The sequence below is a fragment of the Dendrobates tinctorius genome, unplaced genomic scaffold (assembly GCF_039654945.1).
Source record: "Dendrobates tinctorius isolate UK_male_01 unplaced genomic scaffold, ASM3965494v1 ptg000250l, whole genome shotgun sequence".
Lineage (NCBI taxonomy): Eukaryota > Metazoa > Chordata > Amphibia > Anura > Dendrobatidae > Dendrobates > Dendrobates tinctorius.
Window position 1 is genome coordinate 7,080,192 of NW_027361917.1, and position 7,421 is coordinate 7,087,612.

Below are 7,421 nucleotides of genomic sequence, written 5' to 3' on the forward strand. Positions count from 1 at the left end.
TGGATGATACGTGACGCCACCTGTGGTGCTCGGCAATGAAGGGGTTAAGCCGACGCTGCAGGCAGATCCTCTGGGACAGATGGTATAAGGCAGCAAGATGTAAGAGCTCCCTACAGGTAGAGCTGTAGTCCCAGGGCAGTAGTAATAGGTGTTGAGGAAGAGGGTACAGTGTTAGGCACAGAGATGTAGCAGTGCTGGAGGGTTTGCAGGAAGAAGGCAATGACACAACAGGGTGCAGTTTCATTTACCTTTACTGTGTTTTGTAAGTGGAGTCCAGGATCCAGATTACAGATGGAACAGGAGCTGATTAGCCTGGAAGCAACTTAGGAATCTCTCTATGCAGATGGGTTGTGTAGTCTCCTTCCTAGCGCTTATCTGAGGTACTTGCAGTACTGAGTTACACTGAAGTTCCCCTTGCTTGCTCTCTTTAGAACGCTCCTCGTATGGCTGGCAGCCGTAGCCTTCTATCTCTTCTGGCTCACACACGTTACTGCTGTGCCTCCGAGTCTTAGCTGGGAACAGAGCGTTTACAGCCTTCGGTTCCTCCGGTTTCTGCTGCAGGACCATCAGCATCCATACAGCCTCGGATTACGGACTCCGGACCATGCACTTCAGCTAGAAGTGAGCCTGAATTCTGCTCAATCCTCCAGCTCCTCTCTCCACATCTGCACTCTTTTCCCTCTCCACAGAACTGACTTAACTTCCCCTTCCTGGCCCCCAGAGAGCAGCTCCTCCCCCAGTTTGGTTCAGAGCTCCCTCTGCTGGCCTGGAGTGGCAACTGTGCTGTGTGTTATATTTAACTGATAGAGAGACCCTTCATTGCTTCCACGCATGACATCACTCTCCCAAGGAGGAAGACAATGCCACTGTGGCGGCCATACTCCTGGGGGCGCCACAATAAAAATATCAGAGATAATGTTAAAAGGAATGGAGTAAGTATAGAAAAAATGTTCAATATTTCTACTATTTTTATTAAAAGAGTTTTTTAAATTTAAAATCAAGACTTAAAACCACTATAGTGAATAAATATAATAATATAATAAAAAAGTTTTGAATATAATAATCAAGCCCTGGATGTTAGGTTTCGGTTCTATATTCACTTGTTTTAATTGTTCAGTATATACAAAAGGCAATATCAGGAAAGTGATTGAGATGAAGAATTCCTTGAATCTAATATATAAAGCTGTGTATGTGTGTATGTCCGGGATAGGCATCCACACCGTCGCAGCTACAGCCACAAAATTTGGCACAGTCGCACATCTGGACCCCGAGAGCGTCCTAAGCTATGTTGTGAGGCGAAATTTTAACCCCGCGCGTTCCAATTCACCAAACAAGTTTGCCCCTATCTACATACTGGGGGAAAAAGTGTGTGCGCGTCAAGCCCCGCCCCTCATTGTGATGTCATAATGCCCCTATTTGCATACTGGGGAAGCAGTGTGTGAGTATCAAGCCCCGCCCCTCATTATGATGTCACAATGGTTGCCATGGGTAAGCTGATGTCATCATAGGTTGCAAGACCTGCCGCCGCTCATTATGATGTCATAATGGTTGACTATGGGATGGAGGATGTGTGATGGGTATATGGGCACAGGACTATGGGATGGCGGATATGTATGACGGGTATATGGGCACGGGACTATGGGATGGACGATATGTATGATGGGTATATGGGCATGGGACTATGGGATGAAGGATGTATGATGGGTATATGGGCACTAGACTATGGGATGGCGGATATGTATGACGGGTATATGGGCACGGGACTATGGGATGGAGGATATGTATGATGGGTATATGGGCATGGGACTATGGGATGAAGGATGTATGATGGGTATATGGGCACTCGACTATGGGATGGAGGATATGTATGACGGGTATATGGGCACTGGACTATGAGATGGCGGATATGTATGACGGGTATATGGGCACGGGACTATGGGATGGAGGATATGTATGATGGGTATATGGGCACGGGACTATGGGATGGAGGATATGTATGATGGGTATATGGGCATGGGACTATGAGATGAAGGATGTATGATGGGTATATGGGCACTCGACTATGGGATGGTGGATATGTATGATGGGTATATGGGCATGGGCCTATGGGATCGTGGATATGTATGATGGGTATATGGGCACGGGCCTATGGGATGGAGGATAATTATAATTTGCTATAACTAACCACAGTTAGTTACTATGCCTGGGCAGCGCCGGGCTCTTCAGCTAGTCTAATATATAAAGCTGAAGTGTGTGTGTATGTCCGGGATTGGCATCCGCACCGTTGCAGCTACAGCCACAAAATTTGGCACAGTCACACGTCTGGACCCCGAGAGTGTCCTAGGCTATGTTGTGAGGCGAAAATTTATCCCCGCGCATTCCAATTCACCAAACAATTTTGCCCCTATCTACATAATGGGGAAAAAGTGTGTATCAAGCCCCGCCCCTCATTAAGTCAGAGCAAAGCGCTGGATGGATTTGCTCTGACTTCCATACCAATGATCCCTTTAAGAGGGAAGATGTGCCTATAGGATAGAGGATGTGTGATGGGGATATAGGTACGGGAGGGGGGATTCATTCCTGTCATGTGCTCTGTGCTCGTTTCTGGAGGGCAGACAATGGCTGGGAGCTTATGTTCCCAGGGATGCTAGATTTCTCCCACCATGTCAGTGTCTGCTGAAGTGTTGTCAAGTGGGAAAACTTGCTCATAGCAACCAATTACACCTCAGCTTCTTTTAACCACCTCTGGTGAAATGAGAGATGCTTAGTGATTGGTTGCAAGGAAAATTGTTGCTCATAGCAACCAATCACAGCTCAGCTTCTTTTGAACAGCTCTGGTGAAATTAAAGATACTTTGTGATTGAATGTGTGTGTGTGTGTGTATCACCAACCAGATTTGTATATAGAGACTGAACATACTAGTCTCAAAAGGAAAATCCTTAGGCATACTCACCAAAAAGGAATTTCAGTTTATCAATAACAAAACTCCAACTATAGCAGTATTTTATCATATACTAAAGATCCATAAAAATGCAACAAACCCCCCACGCAGACCCATTATCTCAGGGGATTAATTGTTTAACTGCAAATTTATCTCGATATGTCGACACACACCTACAGAACTGCATGCCATTGTTACCCACTTACTTAAAGGATTCCAATCACACTCTGCAAATTTTAAGTCTAATAGAGTGGAAGGGCAACTTTATTTTGGGGACCCTTTACATTAAAAAACTCTATATTGTGATTGAAAACCAAAAAGGCTGTCAAGCAGCAAATTTCTTTTTAAACTCTTTGGGAAAATACAAAGAACCACAGATCCAGTTCATTATGGACAGTATTGATTTTATTCTAAAACATAATTACTTTAAGTATGAAAATCAATATTATTTACAGAGGCATGACACTGCTATGGGTACTAAATTTGCACCAAGTTATGCAAATCTATAGGTAGGTAAATGGGAACACGACCATATCTACAACATTAGAGCCACACACAAAGAACTCATATTGTGGCGTCGTTCTATTGATGATATCCTATTCATTTGGGAGGGTCCATCAGCAACTTTAAACTCATTTATCTCTGGTCTAAATCACAATAACTATGGTTTGGAATTTACACCATCCATCAGTAACACCAGTATTAATTTCTTGGATCTATCTTTGTAGAGAATAATAAACTATTGAACAAATGCTTCCGTAAAGATGTAGATTCAAATAGCTTCATTCACATCACCAGTTGTCATTTGCCAGTCTGGCTAACAAATATTCCCAAAGGCCAGTATATGAGGGTCAGGAGAAATTGTACAAATATCAGGGACTATCACAGTGAAACCAATAACCTAACGGCAGAATTTGTAGAGAAAGGCTACCAACTATTGGCCTTGAATAAATCAAAACATGAAGTTGAAAGTATATCCAGGGAATCTCTAATTTTTAAAGCCCATTGTAACACTGACCCACCATCCAAAAACTAATTTTACAGCTTCCTATAGTTACACAATTCCATTCTGAATACCGTAAATTTAAAAGTATTATCTGCAAACACTGGCCTATTTTACAAGGCGACAAAAGCATTGGAAATCTGCTACCGAATCATCCAAAATTTGTATATACAAAGGCTCAGAACCTAGGCTTTCTATTAGCCCCAACTACGAAGCCTGTTATCTCTAATGTGCCTAACAACCAAAGTCAGCCAAATGATCTTATTCCTAAAGGCCCCGTTACATTTTGCGATGCACCAGCGATCCCGACAACGATACGACCTGGTCAGGATTGCTGGTGCATCGCTAAATGGTCGCTAGTGAGCTCCCAAACAGGCAGATCTCACTAGAAATGCAGCAGCGGTCGGGGGTCGTCACTTACCTGTCATTCGCAGCTAGGGTAACGTCTTCCGCCTGCGTCCATGGAGTCGCTCGTCGGCGCCAGCAGGAAGCCGACAACGAGAATTGGACCAGGCCGATCTCGCGCGATCAGCGATATCCAGCGGGGAGCTGGGTCGGAGGTGTCACATGTAGCGAGATCGCTAGCGATATTGTTATTGCGCCACAAAATTGGTGACGCTTTAGCGATATCGCTATGTGTGAAGGGGGCTTTAAGCTACTGGTTTGTTACCATGTGGTAAATGCACATGTTGCATAAGAACATCCTCCATAAAAAAAACTCCATACATCTTTTTTTGATACAAACAAAACAAAGCAATGCCATATTAAATCCTTGATCACCTGCCAATCCAAAGAGGTCATTTATATACTCAAATGCCCCTGCGATAAATTATACGTCGGATGATCCAAGAGGCGATTGACATTTGACAGACAGATTTAAAGAACATCTGGACAACATTAAAAAGGGTTTTAAGGGCCATCCTCTCTCACGCCACTTCCTAGATGAGCATAACCATTCATGCATTGGTATTTCATTTTTTGGTATTCAACTGGTTCGAAAAAAATCATAGGGGAGGCGATTACCTGAAGGCTATGTCAAGGGTGGAATCCAGGTGGATATTCACTCTTTACAGCCTAGCACCCAAAGGATTGAATAATGAGTTTGAACTCTATGCATTTAATTAATCAGGAGGGTGGCAAAACCATCCGTATATATAGGAGAACTAGCTGAAGAGCCTGGCGCTGCCCGGGCATAGTAACTAACTGTGGTTAGTTATAACAAATTATAATTATACTCCATCCCATAGTCCGGTGCCCATATACCAAACATACATATCCACCATCCCATAGGGCCGTGCCCATATACCCATCATACATATTCTCCATCCCATAGTCCCATGCCCATATACCCATCATACATATTCGCCATCCCATAGTCCTGCTATGAATGAGTCACCGGAGGAGGAAAAGACAAAAATGCAAGCTAAATCCAGAAAACCGGAGAGGTTGGTAGCTAGCGGATTGCAGACCCCTGATCCTATTCACAACAACTAACAGTAGCCGTGGAGCGTTCCTACGGTGGTCCTAGACGCCTCTTCACAGCCGGAGAACTAAATAAGCTGAAAGAAAGGGAAAATCTAAACTGCCCCAGAGCAGACCCCAAAGCAATAGACAGCCCCCAACATGTATTGTCAATGAAAACAGATGAAAACACAGACAGAAAGACAGGCAGAGCAAACAATGGGGCCCAACTAACTAGATAGGAAAGGGCAGAAAAGATGCTGGCTGCAATCCGCAAAAACCCTACCAAAAATGTCCCAACACGTCTGATAGGAAAAACGGCCCTGAAGTCACTAGACTTCAAAATCCCTATATCAGCACTCCGATATATTATGAAGACAGAGCAAAAGAGATTTAACCGATCAGGGACAAAAATGGAAATTCAGCAGAGCCCCAGCCGGGGCTGGCAGAACACAAAACTAAGCAAATCAGGCAAAATCTCATGGAGCAATAACAGAGCAAAACTTAGCTTTAGAAGACAGTAACTGAACTGGAGGCCAGAGCTCAGAGCATAGAAATCACCAGCAACCCTACAGGGCGTCAGCTGCCTTATATCCACTCAGAGATTCCGGATGTCCAATCGCAATCCACCTGTTCAGGTGACAGGTTTCTCCCATCCATATCAGTTTCACCACCTCCTTTCACCAGCAGAGGGAGTTCATCGGACATCAAAGGTGAACGAGAAAATGACTCACAACATAGTCCCATGCCCATATACCCATCATACATATCCTCCATCCCATAGTCGAGTGCCCATATACCCATCATACATATCCTCCATCCTATAGTCGAGTGCCCATATACCCATCATACATAACTTCCATCCCATAGTCCCATGCCCATATACCCATTACATATCCTCCATCCCATAGTCCCGTGCCCATATACCCATCATAGATATCCTCCATCCCATAGTAGAGTGCCCATATACCCATCATACATCCTCCATCCCATAGTCCTGTGCCCATATACCCGTCATACATATCCTCCATCCCATAGTCCCGTGCCTATATACCCGTCATACATATCCTCCATCCCATAGTCCAGTGCCCATATACCCATCATACATAACTTCCAACCTATGATGACCTCAGCGTCGCCATGGCAACCATTATGACATCATAATGAGGGGCCACAGTTTACAGAACCATTTGGGCCCAACTGCACCCTGAAAAGATAAAAAGTGCACAAAAACATATCAATATATGTAAGGTATTGGTTAATATTATGGCCATAATACCTAAGCTGGCAAACTAACGTCAAAGTTCCTTACACTTGCCAATCCTACTCTAACATGAAAACCACAGAAAGAGGAAAGAATCCTCACATATATTGATATGTTTTTGTGCATTTTTTATCTTTTCAGGGTGCAGTTGGGCCCAAATGGTTCTGTAAACTGTGGCCTCTGTTCACACGGGATGCATTCTAGATGGCACTGGGCAGCCCCCCTATATGGTTTTACTAAGAGGCTGTGAACCATATGCTCTGCATTCCCAGTGTGAACATTGCCACATACGGATTATATTTTTTTTGCACTGGTTTGCCACACGGCCAATCCCTGATTGAAGGCTGGCTGTTTCATTAGGTATTATTGCACCTGTGCAGTTGCCATTTTACTTGGGTCCGCTGGACCCTGTTAGTTCATTTGTATTGAGGCCTGTCTATACAAGTTAACATCTCTGCCTTTTTTATTTTTTTCTCAAATATTGGAGGAATCTTTCCTCTTTCTGTGGTATACCAGTTATATGCCTGCTGAAAAAGACCAATTCAGGCCATGACATAATGGATGAGGTAGTGGCACAGGAGGAAGAGCAGAGCCAATTCACACCGTTATAAGGCTTGTCTTCAACAAATGGCTCAGAGGGTGGTTTACTGTCCCAACATCGGCCAGGTACCCAACTGTACAGGCAGGGGACAGTTTGGGGGGACAATGATGAGGAAAAGGCAGGGGCAGATGAACAACCATTTTCACAGTAG